Genomic DNA, 20,284 nt, shown 5'->3' on the forward strand with positions numbered 1-20,284 from the left:
AACATGTCCAGGAGAGGTGAAAAGAACGCACCCAAGTCTGTGAAATTTGTCGTGACGTAGGCATTGTTGTGCTTCGAGCGACATCTACCGGTGACATCAGAATACAAACTTTCAAAATTATTTCAAGCAATTGGGACATGGGGATTCCCATGGTATTTATCGATATAAAACCTGCTTTTTCACTCCATTTGATAAAAACGTGATCTAAATGTGTTACAGGTTTGTAGATTAACCAAATTATAATTTATTTTCGCTGGATGGAACTAGGGTGTGCGGCTTTAACAGGTTTACTTCTGGCGCACGAACGTGAGACTGACATCCTCTGTATGAGATATTGACGAGCATGCGTGTGTGTTTACTTACCCAGTGTTGGTTAATGTAGACAGATAGAGTGAGAAACATCCACACCGCGACATGAGACATCGTTGACAGATCGTATCACTGCAATAACGAGAGAAAGGAAAGGAATGTTGAGTTACACCACAGCTCATTGTTCAACAGCTTCTGTGTTACGTGTGAACTATCTTATTAGGCTGTGTCTAGAGAAAATAGTATTCAATACTGTTAGAAAATAGAACTAATTTGATTTCCAAATGTAAAATATTGATCATAAACACGATAAGATATTGGTTATAAACACGGTAAGAGTGAACACAAAATATCACACTTTCAATCCAATCGTATACGTAAAATATATTTATTTTTCATCATTTTGTGTGGTTACAAAAGTGCTATTAAAATAGTAATAATACAATTTAAAAAATTAAAAATGCAAGTTTAGTTTATGGTCAAGCAGGCACCCAATGGTTCAACTCAAATGATGTACGATTCAGTTAAGTTCTTTATTACAGTCAAAATCGCAAGTATTGTGGCCATTTCGTGGAAACAAAGCACTGAAATTAAGGTTCTATTATTGGCATGTCCTAATATTAGGTTTTTTAATGGTATTTAAAAAATGTAGACACTTATGTCACTAGTATGCAGTGGACCAGGACCCGTGACATCATACTGCTGTAGAAAATTAAAACGTTCTCCAACAAATAACCTGCTACCCCTAAAATGGTAATGGACATGGTTTGTTACTGTAAATAATTCTGCAAAACTCTTGATTAAGTAGACTTTCCCATCTAATATCACAGAACTGACCAATTGCGTAGTCCCAAATACAAGAACATTATCACTTGGGTATCATGGGTGGCCGTTTTTACTCGAACGTACCCATAGGTCAACTAGTAGGCCTATGCATTTTTCTTCGGATGTTTTTAGGAAGAAAAATACTATAACCCTATTTCGTTCTGTTAATGAAAATTGAAATATATTTAGTTAAATAGTTTATGTTGTTTACAAATAAGGTTGATCAAAGCGAAGTGCCTTATTGTAAATTACTACGTTCGTTTACACTGTGTCTGCAGGAGTTGATAGGAACTGACGTCACTTCCTTCCAAGCTAGAATACCGGACGCGACGAAACAGAAACAAAATGGCTTCCCCCAATTAGTAGGAATAATTACGGTTTAAATTATTAATTCTAAAATTACGCTTTTTAATTTTTTAAGGTGTCAGTATATGTTGATGGTCCGGGTATGCATCTTTCCAACACACAAAGCTCATGTTTGACTTGTCCTCCCATTTACGCAGTTTATTCATGCCATGTCGGTAAATACCCAATAGATACTGACAATGTAAACACTCTCAGTATCTGATTTAAACCTTGTCGGCACGAACAGTTAATTCTAGACGCCATTTTGGCTACAGTACAATTCAGGTGGTGAATAAATGTGTAGAGATTCATGGTTTAACAGAATAAGACTCGATATTCTACAAATAAACGATGCCAAATACCGAGATGGGTCGGCTCAAATCACATCCTTAAATATTGGTACTTACACACGTTACATCTTTATTTCACTTCTTTGTGATCTTGTTATATAAAACCCCATTAAATACATTAAAAGGCCTGAACGAAATTGTTTTCCTTACTTCTTTCTGAATTTTTTTAAATAGCTCTGATATGTTACATATAAATAAAAGCTATCGTTTCTATATTTACCTGGCGATTTTCAAATGCTGAACAATGTTTGCTGACAAATCGGCCTGAATATAGAGATCTGTGGAAACTGTTTGTGTTTTTTATCAGAAACTCTTCACCCAGAGCTGTAATTGTAACTAATAAACGCCATACACTGATTAAAACATGGTAATAACATCAACAATACAAATAATGAAAAGTATATGATTTTAATGGATTAATTATCAAACAAAACACCTTCATATTCAAAAGTGAACAGGTGTATGATTATTTAACACGGGACAAATAATAAAACTAAAATTATTGCTAAATACTAAGCCCATTAATGTTAATACTGGACAGCTGGACAGGTGTATCAGTATTTAACTGTGTGCCTTATTACAAATCCGGGGGGGGGGGGGGGGGGGGGGGGGGGGGGGGGGGGGGGGGGGGGCGGGAAGTAACCCAGTGGTAATGCGCTCGCTTGATGCGCGGTCGGTTTGGGATTGATCCCCGTCGGTTGGCCGTCGTTCCAGACAGTGCACCACGACTGGTATTTCAAAGACGGTGGTATGTACTATCCTGTCTGTGAGAAAGTGCATATAAAAATCTCTTGCTACCAATGCAAAAATGTAACGGGTTTCCTCGCTAAGATTATATGTCAAAATTATCAAATGTTTGCCATCCAATAGCCGATGTCACTGTGTTCTAGTGGTGTCGTTAAACAAAACAAACTGTAACTTTAACTTTACATTACTGAACAGAGGCGGGATATAGCCCAGTGGTTACGCGCACGCTTGATGCGCGATCGGTGTAGGATCGATCTCCGTCGTTGGGCCCATTGGACTATTTCTCGTTCCAGCCAGTGCACCACGAATGGTATATTAACGACGGTGGTATATGCTATCCTGTCTGTGGGAAAGTGCATATAAAAGATCCCTTGCTGCTAATGAAAAAATGTAGCGGGTTTCCTCTCATGAGTGCGTCGTTAAATAAAGCATTTCCTTCCTTCTTCCTCTCATGACTACGTGTTAGAATTACCAAATGTTTGACATCCAATAGCCGATGATGTCGTTAAACAAAACAAACTTTCATTACAGAACAAATCATGGACGAGTCAGCCGTCTTGGTGGATCCAGGGGTGGATTTGGCGTCCAGTATATATCAGTGGTTGTAATGCAGAAATTATTATAATACGTAATAATACTAATATGGAATAGGTAGCTTTCGTTGAAATTTTATATATGTATTATTTTTAGATAACTAAAATGACATTTAGTAGACTAGTCTGGGAGTGGCAGTCCTCTTTTGAGCTGTGCAGAAAGGATGTATTGTTCAATAAAGGATCCCGGGAGTGGCTGTCCTACTATAGACGAGACGTTAGAGATTCGTGAAATCAACCACTATTTTGCCAAACGCCTACTCGACTCTGCATTGTGCAGAGATACGGTCATGATAGCCCATAGCGGTTCTGTCGTTCAGATTTCAAGAAGTATGAACTCACTTCTAACCGAAACTAAATATATTGTAATAATATAATTGTATTATGGAAAATTATTCTTCAAATTTAGTGGGTATGTAATTGCATTCAGTTGTGTTTTCTAAAATTAGTTTTGTTTAAAACATGTGGGAGTTGGCTCTTTTGGGGGTATGGGGTTATGGGAGGCTTCTGAATCTTTCTGTAAAGTTAATAAAATAGAGAAATGTTTTTAAAATACATTTATTATAGTTAATATGCCACAAAATATTTAAGTGAATAATATAATATACACACAATAAAAAAATTAAGGAACCCCAAATTCAAACTTCGAGTTCTGAAAATAAATAGGCACTCATAGATCTTAACATCTGCACACGCGCTGCAGGAATTCAAAGTGGAGTATATTCGCGTATATTTAGATGTATTAAATCAAAACTGAATTGACATTAAAAAGTAATTATTAAACACTGTGCTATAATGCTTCTAAGTCTGCAGAATTAAACATATGGTTTTTGGCACTGAACACCATTACTTGCTAGATTGCTACACCGTAGAATACCAAAGTAAGCATTCATAAGCAATCAGTCAATTAACCATTTGACACGCCCTTACTTTCACTAAAGGTTCAAGCACGTCTTAACCACAGTACTCGTTCCTTTTTCGTTCCAAAACCCAAGGGAAGTTACTCTTCCCTTCAAGAAAATAAACACTGAGTTGAGTTTCGAGTTCATGTTCAAGTATAAGTATAATAACAGTGAAAAGAATTCTCTTGGGCAATTTTACCCTAATAATTACAACATTCCGCCCCAAAAATTAAAATTAAATTTATTAAATTTAAATTTTATGATTCATGTAGTTGTCCAAGAAATAATCTCACTAATTGTGTAAAAGAAAAATGAAAAATGACACTGCAAAACCCACTGCATCAAATAAAGAAATTTCAAAATGTAAGTGGCAAGACATACACAGTTGACAAACCATGTAATAATTATCCCATTGGTCCAAAGTCCTAAACATATTTTCTAAACAGAACCATACTACAAACAGACTATTATCCAAAGTCGGCAATAAGGAAAAAACATTCACAACCTATCATGTCCAAGAATAGCATTTATGACATTAGTATAAATTAAATTAAATGATTATCACTATAAAATGCACACGAGAGCCACTAATAAATATTAAGTCTAACATACAATGTCTATTTTCGTAACTCTCTTCGTGTTCTTTTAAAACAAATTAGCAAATGTCAACCACTAACATATACAATTAAATATCGTTTCAAGAAATTATAATACTATAGCCTCTATTAGAAATTCGCGAGGAAAAATAAGCAGAGTTACGTCCCCTAACTACTAACCACTTCCGGGGCGTTTCGGTTACAGCTTGAATGGCCGATGACCACAGTTGTTTGTGAATCTTCAGCTGAGATTTATGCATGCCAGTCCCTGACATCATAAATGTTCATACCTATGCTTTAAAAATAAAGAATGATACAGGTAAAAATTAAATTAATGAAACTGCGTTTTGTTATAACTGACCATGTGTTAAATATAGGAGATGAATCTAGCGAACTGTCACCCACCCTGGTTGTTTTGGTTTTATTGTATGGAATATTTTTTTTCAAAGCTGCAGTCTCGCTTCATATTATTTGTCATAATTTCATTTAAACATACAAACACACCTGCAGTTTTAATGAAAGAAATGTTTTATTTAACGACGCACCCAACACATTTTATTTACGGTTATATGACGTCAGACATATGGTTAAGGACCATACAGATTTTGAGAGGAAACCCGCTGTCGCCACTATATGGGCTGCTCTTCCGATTAGCAGCAAGGGATCTTTTATTTGCGCTTCCCACAGGCAGGATAGCACAAACCATGGCCTTTGTTGAACCAGTTATGGATCACTGGTCGGTGCAAGTGGTTTACAGTCGGTATCTGGATTAAAAATCCCATGCCTCGACTGGGATCCGAACCCAGTACCTACCAGCCTGTAGACCGACGGCCTTCCACGACGCCACCGAGGCCGGTGCAGTTTTAATGAATTGTGCGTGACAGTAACACAGTTGTAATAGATAAAAGAAACATAAGTTTATAGTGCGTTCCAAGAGGAACGCATTTTTTCATACTATGGAATTTACTACTAGTTATTTATTTCTGAGCCGCTTGTTTTCTAAATTACACGCAACACTAGTATATTTTTGTTATTTCGAAAACACTTTTATTTTTATTTTTAGGTCAAACTAAACTTAAATTATTTACAAAAACAACAAAACATTTTTGTAGGAGGATGCGACGGACTATATGTACGGTATATACATTGCATTATAAAGTGTAAATTTTGCTGTAATAACAGCTAAATATATAATTTAATCTAAAAACATCTACCTATAGTAACAGTACATTTACTATCAACTATTAGACTGAATATACGTTTTGACCACAGACATCCTAGTAAAGAACGTTCAGGTCTGTTTATCAACACACCGAAACACATTCCATAGTTTGCACGTGCATCACCCAGTTGCCCCGTCGTACACGTGCGTGGGGTGTCATTATCGATTTTGACAATTTCCAAGAAGGTCGATTAATCACTGTGGAACATTATTTCTGTCAATCTGTTTAATTCTGTTGATCATACAGTTGTTATTGTTTTGTTTTTAGTCTTTTTTTTATTGTTACCGGCCTCGGTGACATCGTGGTTAGGCCATCGGTCTACAGGCTGGTAGGTACTGGGTTCAATTTGCATCAATAGAACGAAATGGAGTTATAGTATTTTTCTTTTTTAAAAATTCCAAAGAAAAAATGCATATTATTAGGCCTATGATTTGTGATTTTAGATGGGAAAGTCTACTCAATCAAGGGTTTTACAGAATTACTTACAGTAATAAGGCAGAACGATTTGAAGGGTATCCGTGCGGATATCACAAAATACCCTGTGATCTTATTAAAAGAGGCACGTCTTTTTCGTGTGTCTAGACACAGTGTCTGGGGACCGTCTAAATATACACCTGCCAATCAGGAACCACAGGTACAGGCCACGGAAAGAAAATACCAATTAACCAAGAAAACACTCCGATTATTATTTCAGTACATGGGTTAATTTATGTACAAAACATAACACAGTTATTTCAACACTTTGACAATGGTTGTTTATTTTGTATTGAAAAATAATATATAATTGTTGTTGGCTTACTGGGATGGCTATTATTACATAACATTGCGATGCATCCGCAAAAATCAGGTATGTTTTGTTTGTTCAGTTCGAAGTCTAATTCCTGACGTTGACACGTTAGGTATTATGTAACCACCAGCTCGCCAGAGGGCGTATTCACTGGAATTGTACAAAATGGCTGCGCCCGTTATATATAATAACCGTCACATTTAACCGTTTTATTAATTAACTATACGATTATACTTGTTGATATTAAGCAATAATGTGCATTATATATCGTTGAATATGCATACCAGGCCAAATGCCTTATTTGTCCCCTCCTTTAATATACGGCATGATGTACGATTTGTTACCTGTGTTTATTCCACTGAAAAGTATGTGCATGTTTGCTCCCGAAACCGTCTTTATCACCCAGTCAGACAGTAGAAACCTTATCGTTAGGCGAGGAAGTGAATTTCTGTATCTTTAGTTTCATTATTAACTAGTCTACTGCATAGGTCGTAGTTAATAATGCAGCTAGCGATACAGAAAATCGCAGCTAGTCATTTAGTCAAATTAATGTACACGTCCATCTGTACAAAATGATATATACATAAACACATGCATATGAATTACAAATATCAAAACGTTACTAAGATGCCGTTTTACGAGTCGGTCATCAATGAGCCACGTTTTTTTTTAGCTGAACACAGGGCATCTCTGAAAGTTTGTGCATGCCCTGCCCGAACGAAAAAGGCCAGTTGAGATGGCAAACCATCTACAAAATTAAAAGTCATGTTTCGCTGCGATTTCCCCAGACGTGTGGCCTTGTCAAGGACGACTGAATGGAATTCTTCAATAGGCTGAGCACTTTTAAGAGAAAGGCAATTACATGCTGCCTCTTCTGCAAATAATGCAGGATTTTCAAACTTGTTGCAAAATTCATGGGTAAAAGCATATTTCAGGTTTACCTATGTTGATTTAACGGGTGGAAACATTTCTCTGGAATGTTCTGTCACAAATGCTAATGGGGTACTATGAGCTGAAGGGTATTCACAGGGTGTGCACTTTACGGTTGCCCGATCGCCCATGGCGAGTCAAAATAGCGTCGGGCAAGTCAAAACCGTATTACGTGTTGCCCGCCTGGCGAGCGAAAATTTCCACATATTGTATTATGCATCAAAATGCAAATAACTAATGTTTGTAAGATCGGAAAGTTATTTGTTTAAATATTGTTTTCAACTGGTTTCCTATTAGTATATGTGTTGAGAGTGTCGTTAAATAAAAAATTTCCTTCTTCCTTCCTTCTTATTAGTATCTGCACAATCAAGTCCATATAGGACATAATAGCGACCACTTCCCCAGTCTATCGTAACAGTCTAAAACCATTCAGAATGACTCGGCCGGTTTTGATTATGTATTCGGAAAACCTCGGCCACGTAAATGTATTCGTAGGTTCAATCGGAACACCTCTGTCATGTCCGTCTTTACTTTCCATTTAGTTACAATAGGAACAACTCGTCACATTCCGCTACCTTATGTTTCGCAGAAAGATTTTGTTTACGAGCCTGGGGTTTTCAGAAGTTACATTGTGTTGGAACGTTTTCGTTTCTTACGGAATGTACCGAGTCTATTATAGAAATATTGTTGTTATCGTTATTATCCGTTTCATAATTAAATACGTATTATGCATTTAACTTGTGTTGTGTGTTTATTTCTCTAGTGGATGTGATTATTGTTTGTATGGATTGCTGTCAACTTAGTATTTTTTAATTCCTCGTCATACGGCCATTAAAGGACCTTATTAATTCCAAGACCAAACCTTGGTAAAACATTCCTCATGTTTGATTGTGTGGGTCCCGTGACAACATAATAATTATAATTTAATTACAACAGTTTGTAATAAAACTAAAACAAGTTCTGTTTCCTTCTTTTGTGTGGTTATTATTGTCTGTATGATATGATAACATGTTTTAAAGTGCAATTTAAGTACGTTCCTTTGTTTAACGAAATTCGGTCACGGGCCATTCAAATGTTGTAAGGGCGAGTCAAAGTGTTGCTGTGAGTGGCCCGATTGGCCAGTCAAAACAAATCCCAAGTGCATACCCTGATATTCATAAGCTACATCGGGGTTATAAAAAAACGGGTTCCCAGTCGAGTTCATGATGATGGCAAACAACTGAATTGGAGTCCAAGAAAATCTTTCCGCCGATTCAAAATGGTGTATTCACGGTTGTGAAAACCGTTTTGAACAAAATCATGAAAATTATTACCAAATGTTAAATTTTGCATCTCTACCATGTTGTGTTACATACAGTAACCTTTGCTACGTTTATGAGCCAATTAATATACAAGAAAGAAACTTTAAAACATATAAAATAAATCATCTATTCGTTGTCACAAAATGTATTAACACTTTCATTTCATTTCAACTTATTTTCGTCTTTATATCCAATTAAGGTTCAAGCACGCTGTCAGGAGCACATACATCAGCTATCTGGGTTGTCTGTCCAGGACAGGGGGTTTGTTATTAGTTGTTAGTGGTTAGTGAGAGAGAAGAGGGTGTAGTGGTCTTATACCTACCCATTTAGTTGTTAAAACTCGCTCTGGACAGTGAGTTAGTTATTAGTGAGAGAGAAGAGGGTGTAGTGGCCTTATACCTACCCATTTAGTTGTTAAAACTCGCTCTGGACAGTGAGTTAGTTGTTAGTAGTTAGTGAGAGAGAAGAGGGTGTAGTGGTCTTATACCTACCCATTTAGTTGTTAAAACTCGCTCTGGACAGTGAGTTAGTTGTTAGTGGTTAGTGAGAGAGAAGAGGGTGTAGTGGTCTTATACCTACCCATTTAGTTGTTAAAACTCGCTCTGGACAGTGAGTTAGTTATTAGTGAGAGAGAAGAGGGTGTAGTGGTCTTATACCTACCCATTTAGTTGTTAAAACTCGCTCTGGACAGTGAGTTAGTTATTAGTGAGAGAGAAGAGGGTGTAGTGGTCTTATACCTACCCATTTAGTTGTTAAAACTCGCTCTGGACAGTGAGTTAATTGTTAGTGGTTAGTGAGAGAGAAGAGGGTGTAGTGGCCTTATACCTACCCATTTAGTTGTTAAAACTCGCTCTGGACAGTGAGTTAGTTGTTAGTGAGAGAGAAGAGGGTGTAGTGGTCTTATACCTACCCATTTAGTTGTTAAAACTCGCTCTGGACAGTGAGTTAGTTGTTAGTGGTTAGTGAGAGAGAAGAGGGTGTAGTGGTCTTATACCTACCCATTTAGTTGTTAAAACTCGCTCTGGACAGTGAGTTAGTTGTTAGTGGTTAGTGAGAGAGAAGAGGGTGTAGTGGCCTTATACCTACCCATTTAGTTGTTAAAACTCGCTCTGGACAGTGAGTTAGTTGTTAGTGAGAGAGAGAAGAGGGTGTAGTGGTCTTATACCTACCCATTTAGTTGTTAAAACTCGCTCTGGACAGTGAGTTAGTTATTAGTGAGAGAGAAGAGGGTGTAGTGGTCTTATACCTACCCATTTAGTTGTTAAAACTCGCTCTGGACAGTGAGTTAGTTATTAGTGAGAGAGAAGAGGGTGTAGTGGCCTTATACCTACCCATTTAGTTGTTAAAACTCGCTCTGGACAGTGAGTTAGTTGTTAGTAGTTAGTGAGAGAGAAGAGGGTGTAGTGGTCTTATACCTACCCATTTAGTTGTTAAAACTCGCTCTGGACAGTGAGTTAGTTGTTAGTGGTTAGTGAGAGAGAAGAGGGTGTAGTGGTCTTATACCTACCCATTTAGTTGTTAAAACTCGCTCTGGACAGTGAGTTAGTTATTAGTGAGAGAGAAGAGGGTGTAGTGGTCTTATACCTACCCATTTAGTTGTTAAAACTCGCTCTGGACAGTGAGTTAGTTATTAGTGAGAGAGAAGAGGGTGTAGTGGTCTTATACCTACCCATTTAGTTGTTAAAACTCGCTCTGGACAGTGAGTTAATTGTTAGTGGTTAGTGAGAGAGAAGAGGGTGTAGTGGCCTTATACCTACCCATTTAGTTGTTAAAACTCGCTCTGGACAGTGAGTTAGTTGTTAGTGAGAGAGAAGAGGGTGTAGTGGTCTTATACCTACCCATTTAGTTGTTAAAACTCGCTCTGGACAGTGAGTTAGTTGTTAGTGGTTAGTGAGAGAGAAGAGGGTGTAGTGGTCTTATACCTACCCATTTAGTTGTTAAAACTCGCTCTGGACAGTGAGTTAGTTGTTAGTGGTTAGTGAGAGAGAAGAGGGTGTAGTGGCCTTATACCTACCCATTTAGTTGTTAAAACTCGCTCTGGACAGTGAGTTAGTTGTTAGTGGTTAGTGAGAGAGAAGAGGGTGTAGTGGTCTTATACCTACCCATTTAGTTGTTAAAACTCGCTCGGGACAGTGAGTTAGTTGTTAGTGAGAGAGAAGAGGGTGTAGTGGTCTTATACCTACCCATTTAGTTGTTAAAACTCGCTCTGGACAGTGAGTTAGTTGTTAGTGAGAGAGAGAAGAGGGTGTAGTGGTCTTATACCTACCCATTTAGTTGTTAAAACTCGCTCTGGACAGTGAGTTAGTTATTAGTGAGAGAGAAGAGGGTGTAGTGGTCTTATACCTACCCATTTAGTTGTTAAAACTCGCTCTGGACAGTGAGTTAGTTATTAGTGAGAGAGAAGAGGGTGTAGTGGTCTTATACCTACCCATTTAGTTGTTAAAACTCGCTCTGGACAGTGAGTTAGTTGTTAGTGGTTAGTGAGAGAGAAGAGGGTGTAGTGGTCTTATACCTACCCATTTAGTTGTTAAAACTCGCTCTGGGTGGGAGCCGGTACCGGGCTGCGAACCCAGTACTTACATAACTTTTATAGGGTGCTAAGTTATATTTTAGACAAATTTGTAGTTTTATGCAAAATTATATTTAAATTTGAAGAAAAACTTTACAAAAGACATAATTAAATTTGTTATCACTATTGTGCCTTCTGTTCTTATTTATACATAATAATAAACTTGTTAAACATATTTTTAGGTCTCCAGATCAAGTATTTTTTTAAACATTATAACATACTTTGCTAAGTTTATATTAGATTCAGAACCAATTTTTCCACATTTGATTATCTGCCTTGGAGCAAGTTGATAATTTATTTTATTGTTAAAGCTGTATTACCCAGTGTTACTAGCTAAATAATATGCTGGATTACAGACTGTAGGAATACATCCAATATACATATGTATTCATATGGGTAAGAAAATGACAAAAAATAATGTTTGGGTAAATATGTAATTTAAAAACAGATTTGTTTAGTAATGAATCAAACATAAATATGTGAAAGATGGATGATAATTCCAGAAATCACAAATATTTAAAACCTCCAACTAAAGTAGGCTACAAATAAAATACAGTCAGGAATATTGGTGGCTGCCAATGCTTTTGATGGCCCATTTTGAAAATCAGCATACCTGATGGATTTAAAATTCCCACACCTGGTGATTTGAAGACACCAACTCTCAGCATACAGGATTCCCCCCAACAGTGACGTGCAGGACAATTGGCGGGCCAATTGAGCTATTTCTCACTGCATCCAGTGCACCATAACTGGAATATCAAAGGCTGTGGTATGTGCTCTCCCGCCTGTGGGATGGTGTATATAAAATACCCCTTGCTATTAATAGAAAACAATATAGCGGGTGTCCTCTTTAAGACTATATGTCAGAATTACCAAATATTTGACATCTGATAGCCGATGGTAAATACATCAATGTGCTCTAGTGGTGTCGAATAAACAAAACAAGTTTTAACAGTTGCTAATCTCCTAACTGTGAAGATGTCCGCTGCTGCTACTGAAAGAACCACTAAACCAACTATACTTGTTCAATATTTACACACACACACACACACATACACACACACACACACACACACACACACACACACACACGTATATGTATACGTATACGTATATGTATATGTGTATGTATGTATATATATATATATATATATATATATATATATATATATATATATATATATATATACATACATACATACATACATACATACATACATACATACATACATATATGTGTGTATGTATGTATATATGTTTGTATGTATGTATTGATGTATGAATATCTATATATTGTATGTATGTCGAAGTTGACTGTTACATACATAGATATTAACGCACTGGCGCAGGGGATAATTAAATCCTTTCTGGCCTCACAAATTGTCCCATGCCGTTGCTGGGACTCGAACCTATGGCACCGAATCGCCCGCAACTTTGCAGACTTGCCACGATACCTTTTGATATATGTGTGAAGCTAAGTCGCTTTTCCAAATCTCAGCAAGTGTCAAGTCCACAGCTTGCACGTTTTCATTCTTCACATGCGCGTACTTTAACCTCACCGTGGTGCAGGGGTGTAACATTTTCTTTGAGAATGGCCAATACAGCACAAAATTGAAGTTTTGAGTAAAATTCAGTATCCGTAAAATTCTGTGATATTTGTGTTTTTGCACTGTTCTTTACACTATTTTTGTTTAAACCTTGAATTTTTATATTGATATTGATCATCACTTTATTTATTTGCATTACCATAGTTTGACACCCAATAGCCGATGTATTTTTCGTGCTGGGGTGTCGTTAAACATTCATTCATTCATTCGTTTTCATTCTTATACAACAGTGGATGTATGGCACCTGGGGACAGCATGAAAGCATAGGACTGAGAATGGTATGAACACGGAGGGACGTACATGCCATTTCTAACAGACAAGGGACTAGCCTCAACACAACTGATGGATGCTGTTAGGTGTAATTGGAAAATGGGATATAGTATCAGAGAGTTTTTCTGCAGGGAGAACGGTATAGATTGTTCCACTGGATGTAGACAATGCAGAGATGGGTGCAAACGTCTGCAGGGAGATGATGAATCATATGATGAATAAATTACCCCAAAATTACAAAATATAATATTCACATGTGTGAAACAACACTTACATACAGATGATTGCTATTTTTAAACTGGCTATAGGTCAAAATAGATCTAAATACACCGGCATCGGTGGCGTCGTGGTTAGGCGATCGGTCTACAGGCTAATAGGTACTGGGTTCGGATCCCAGTCGAGGCATAGGACTTTTAATCCAGATACTGACTCCAAACCCTGAGTGAGTGCTCCGCAAGGCTCAGTGGGTAGGTGTAACCCACTTGCACCGACCAGTGATCCATAAATGGTTCAACAAAGGCCATGGTTTGTGCTATCCTGTCTGTGGGAAGCGCAAATAAAAGATCCCTTGCTGATAATCGGAAAGAGTAGCCCATGAAGTGGCGACAGCGGGTTTCCTCTCAAAATCTGTGTGGTCCTTAACCATATGTCTGACGCCATATAACCGTAAATAAAATTTGTTGGGTGCGTCGTTAAATAAAACATATCTTTCTTTCACCTCCAGTTTTTTTTTATTCACTTTAAGGGAGAGATGTGGTACCATTTATAACCATGGTGTATAAGTCGATTGATACGCTGCAGGTAAGAGTTTTAGCCACATATGCTATCAAGGTCATCTTTGGGAATTGATTTAGTAGTATACACCCTATATCGCTCGCTTGATGCGCGGTTGGTCTAGGATCGATCTCCGTCGGTGGGCTACTTCTCGTTCCAGCCAGTGCACCACGACTGGTATATCAAAGGCCGTGGTATGTGCTATCCTGCCTGTGGGATGGTGCATATAAAAGATCCCTTGCTACTAATGGACAAATGTAGCGAGTTTCCTCTCTATACTAAGACTACATGTCGGAATTACCAACTGTTTGACATACAATAGACGATGATTAATAAATCAATGTGCTCTAGTGGTGTCGTTTAACAAAGCTTAGCTAATTGAAAATTTTCCTATTAGCTCAGTTGGTTGAAAGCTGGACTCCCATCCCGATGGTCCGTTGGAAAAGAAAAAAAGAGAAAAAAGAGAAAACACAACAAACGTAAAACAGCTTCAGAATTATTTATTAACGCAGTTATCAGAGTGATATTTCTGTTGATATGACATTCAGAGAAGGACTATAAGAGTTCAAGGTGAACGGAGAACAAAGTGGCGCTGTGTTATAGCTTACTAAGTCGAGTTTGCAGTTTGAGCAATTACCTTTGTCAAGAGTTCAAGTTTATTTTGATTTGCTAAAGCTTCCTGGACAGCAACAGTTTTGATACAGGGTCGGAGTTTCTTTTTCTTTCGTTCGGTCTTAACCACTTCAGGTTCAGTAGAAACTTTTAAAATTGTTTCGTTAAGTTGGACGGGATCATCTCTCTTCGTGGTTTGTCTAGTTTTCTTGTTGCCGATATCGACATCTGTAGATCTTGCAGAGAGTGTTTCCGCCAGAGGGTATCTTTTCAAATTAGGTTTCAACTGTGACACCCTGAAATCGACGTCAGACATGCCATTCCCGTCAGCATCAGAAAGTATCTCCAGATAACGTTTCGTATCCTCTTTGAAGTCTGACAATCTTGCACTTCGCCGTGCCTGGGGAGGAAGAATTGTGGGCTGTTTCACAGCAGAAATCGTTTTTAAAATAGCGTCCCCACCTTCATTCCCTGCAACCTGCGATATCTTGAAACCCACATTAGACATACCATTACCTTCGGCATCAGCAAGTATTTCCAAGTAACGTTTCGTTTGCTTGGTGTTTGTTCCGAAATCTGAGGATCTTTCAGTCATTGGCTGCTTTGGAGGAGATCGTTTTATGGTTGGTTTGTTGTCATCATCCCGAGTTGCTTGTGTGACATTGAAAGTCACATTAGACATGCCATTACCTTTAGCATTAGCAAGGATTTTGAAGTCACGTTTCATTTTGTTTGTTAAGTATGTAGATCGTTTAGTTACCACTCCCGTTATTTTAGAAATAGCTTCACCTTCTCTAAGCGCGGAGACTTGTGAGAGATCGAAATCCACATCAGACATTCCATTACCTTTGGCCTTAGAGAGTACTTCGAGACGACGTTTAGTTTTTGTCTTATCTACATGGACGTCCGTAGATCTTGCAGTCAGCGGTTTCCCTTTAAGATAATCTTTCAAACTGGATTCGACCTGTGAGACCTTGAAATCTACGTCGGACATTCCGTTACCATCAGCGTCAGCAAGTATCTCGAGATGACGCTTTATATCCATCCTGCTGTCATCGAAGTCTGAAGATCGTTTTGGCGACGATTGCTTTTGAGGACGTTTCCGGTAGTTGGTTTCTTCATCTGCATTAGCCTGCAACATACACAGACATCACACCATTCACGTAAATTACACCATTCAATGAAATACTAACCTAGAACATACATAAACATCCCACAATTCACGTAAATACTAACGTGCGACATACTTAAAAATCACATCATTCAGGTAAATACTAACGTGCGACATAGTTAAAATACACACCATTCAAGTAAATACTAACAGTACAGCTGGTTAAAGTATTTTCCACACAAGATAGAGGAATACTCCGAACAGACATCGCGCTTTCGTGTGCTTCAGTTTAATATTTAGAAGAACATTAAAATTAATTAAAACTCTTGTAACATATACTATTGAAATAATCGATGATTCTATTTAAAGCTATATTCAGACCGGCAATACTCTTTCATAATTGTATGCGTGTAAGCGTAATATGTGTGTGTTTTTGTGCGTGTATGTGTATGAGTGGATAAATTCTTACCCAGTGTTGGTTACTGAAGACCGCGAGAGCGAAAAACGCCCACAGCACGACACGAGACATTCTTGACAAACTGTATGACTGTAACGAGAGAACACATCTTTAACGCCTTCGTCAAAAGAATGCTGCCAAAAAGCACAGTAGATATATAATCAGTTTGATATCAAACACATTATACTGGTTATAAACAGCAAAGTATTGAGCACAATCTTAATAACTCTTGATTTTAAAATCTTGATTTTATTTATTAGGATCTAAAATGATTGCTAACTCCAACCATCTATGAACAATACCTTTTCTGTTATTACCGTATTAACAAATAATCTTGATTTTATTAATTGTGATCTAAAATTATTGCTAACTCCTCCAACAATCTATGAATAATATTTTTTGCAATTACCTTATTAACAATTAGCCTTGATTGTATTAAGTATGATCTAAAATCATTGCTAACTCCAACAATACCCGACTTTTCCGGTATTAACTTATTAACAAACAACAAGTAATGAGTCAAGTATATTTACCTGGTGATTCGCGTGATGATCAGTGTTCGCTGACAAGACAGTCTGGATATGTTGCTGTATGAACACTGTTTGTGTTTATATCAGAATTGTTTACAAAGATCTGTAATGACAACTCATAAACATCATACATCGTGGAAATCATGCTAATAAAATCAACAATAAACGTAATGAATAACGCGTGCTTTGAATGGATTAATTATCAAAACGACCAAGTGCATCAACATTTAACAGGGGACAAATTATAAGACAATAAACACGTATACATTAAACGTGACCAGGTGCAGTGATCTTTAAATATGTAGCTTCATCACTGAACCAATCATCAATATTTCATGTACCAGATACCGAAACCCTCTGCTCCTAAGCGGATTTTTGAAGACACGCATTTTTAGATTCCCCATTATATATCAATTTAATATAGCGTGTCTGCAGCAAACATGTAGGTGGAATAAAAACAATAATAATATCTCCAATGAGTGAATTACTACAATGTATATTTCAACGACGATACCATCGATAAGTTTGAACCCTGTAAGTAAAAGTTGCCGAAAGTAAATACATGTATTAGATATCTTTTCTTGACAAAGACAAAAGTGATAAATTAGAAGGATTATTAACGTACGCAGAAATGTAGTGTTTCATTCAAAAATATGAAAAATGGTAAATCTCCTGGTCTTGATGGTTTTACTGCTGAATTTTACAAGGTGTTTTGGCGAGATTTACATGTATATATGATACGTTCTTTAAATTATGGTTATGAACATGAAAGTTTGTAACACAAAAGCAGGGAATAATTACTTGTATCCCAAAAGAAGGAAAACCCAAATACTATTTGAAAAAAATGGCGTCCTATATCTCTGCTCAATGTTGATTATAAAATTGCATCTGCAGCGATTGCTAATCGAATTACAAGTATTTTAAGTGATATAATTACTGAAACACAATATGGTTTTATGAAAAATCGATACATTGGAGAATGTACTAGGTTAATTATGGATTTACTAAAAAAAACAGAGGACGAAGAAATTCCCAGAATTCATCTTCTTTTAAATTTTGAAAAAGCTTTTGATTCTTTAGAATAGTCTTTTATTAAACATATTTTACGGTTCATTGGTTTTGGTCCGTCCATTGCCCAGTGGTTCAATACTTTTTATGGTGATGTTTCAAGTTGCATACTAAATAATAGACATTTGTCTTCTTTTTTTTCAATAGAAAGGGGGGTCAGACAAGGCAACCCACTGTCACCATATCTATTCATAATAGCAGTTGAAGTTTTAAGTGCAGCGTTAAAATATGACCCCAATATTAATGGAATTAAAATTAATAATACAGAATATCGTATAACGCAATATGCTGATGATACATCCCTTATGTTGGACGACACGAAACAGTCACTGAATAGAGCACTTCTTTTAGTAGACAAATTCGCCACCTGTTCTGGTCTGAGAGCAAATTTTTATAAAACACAAGCTATATGGATTGGGGCAAGACAGGGTTGTGGTATGGAATACAACACAAATATAAAAATTATATGGAATCATGATGAGAAATTTAAACTTCTCGGTATTAAATACAATGTAATGCAAGTTGACAACTATTCTGAGAATTTTAGGGATAAATGTCTTTTTTTTTTAAAACTCTTAAACGATTGGTCTTTCAGAAATATATCTATAATTGGAAAAGCAACTGTAATAAAATCACTGGCATTACCAATTGTAATTCAAATCTTGACAGTCCTCCCAGATCCACCATTTCATTATTTAAAATAATTACAGTCCACACTATTTAACTTTATATGGAATGGAAAAATTGATAAAGTTACAGGAAATGTACTTATAAAGGAATATGAAAGAGGTGGCCTGAAAATACCTCATATCATGTCTTTCTCTTGTGCGTTAAAAATATCATGGTTAAAAACAACTCGTTGATCCTTTTAATTTATCTGCCTGGAAGAGCCTCCTTGTAGATGATTTGCAGGATCTGGGAGGAGACAAAATTTTATTTTTACATAAAGACTGCTATAGGAAAGTAATATCTAGTTCAACAAAACCCCACCACAACCCCACAATACATTCTATCTCAGCCTCTATGGTTTAATCCATGTATTAAAGTACACAATAAGTCAGTTTTTAAAAATAATTCTTGGTGTAGAAAAAGCATCTATTTTGTTAATGATCTGATAAATAATCAAGGTAATTTTTTTACTTATGAGAATTTTTGTAGGTTTTATCAACTGAATGTAAATTATTTACAGTATTATGGACTTTTGGATGCAATACCAAATGAATGGAAACACACACAGAGATTTAACAATTTTAATAAATTAGATAAAATACACAATTCGAATGTAAATCTTCTAAAAAAAACCCACGAGAAAGTAACAAAGCCACTTTACAAGCTTTTCATTGATAAAATAAACGAAAAACCAATTAAATCACAACAATTGGAAAAATGTTTATAAAATGCCTTTTCGACGATGCGAAATTACAATCTTTTCAGTTCAAAATTAATCACCTAATACTGTACTAACAGTAAGCTGATGCAATGCAAACGTTTTGAAACTGAATTATGTACTTTTTGTGGTGATACTAAAGAAAATCTAGTTCATTTATTTGTTGAATGTCAGTAAGTTAAAATTATTTGGTATTGCTTCCTAGATGACTTAAATATAAAATGCGGCACTGTCATACCTAATGCCGCTGAGGTAGTTCTTTTTGGTCTTTTTATTAATAGTCCAAATATTGATATTATCAATCTTTGTTTGCTTTTAATAAAATACTATATACATCTTTGTAGAATGAAAAAAACTCAGCCAAATGATATTTCATGTTTAGCTAACATACGTCGTTATAAGCAGATTTATCAATATTTGGTCTAGTAAAGAAATACTTTGGTATATAGATGCATTTTAGTTTATCGAACACATGCATTGAAGTAAATAGGGTCTAAGGCTGATCAGATTTAATTAAGAGAATGCTATTGACGTGTCTATGCAATCATTTGTCCGTTCTACTATACTATAAGAGATAAATATATTAAAACTTATTATTATAATAAACCATCAACTCTGAAATTAACACAACTACTGTCCACCGATAACTCAAGAGAGTTAATTAAACTGTGTAAATACTTGATAACTGCTACCACACATAGAACAGACAACCTTGATTTATGAGTATGTTTTTATTTATGTATTTATTTCATTACTGTATTTTACTATCGACTGTGATAACTTTTAATAGGTCTATCCTGTAGACCTCACCATTTCCCGCAATGTGTACAATGTATTATTTTATTGTAAATATGTTTGTATGCCTATAAAATGTATATTTTTTTGGCAAATAATAAACTACTTAAATAGTAGTTCAATCACGATTTCTGGGGTCTCAATATAAAAGTCTGAACAAAAACGAGGGATGCGAATAGTAAGTTTTACGAGTTTA

Source organism: Gigantopelta aegis, chromosome 10, assembly GCF_016097555.1.
Source record: "Gigantopelta aegis isolate Gae_Host chromosome 10, Gae_host_genome, whole genome shotgun sequence".
In the NCBI taxonomy this organism is placed as follows: Eukaryota; Metazoa; Mollusca; class Gastropoda; order Neomphalida; family Peltospiridae; genus Gigantopelta; species Gigantopelta aegis.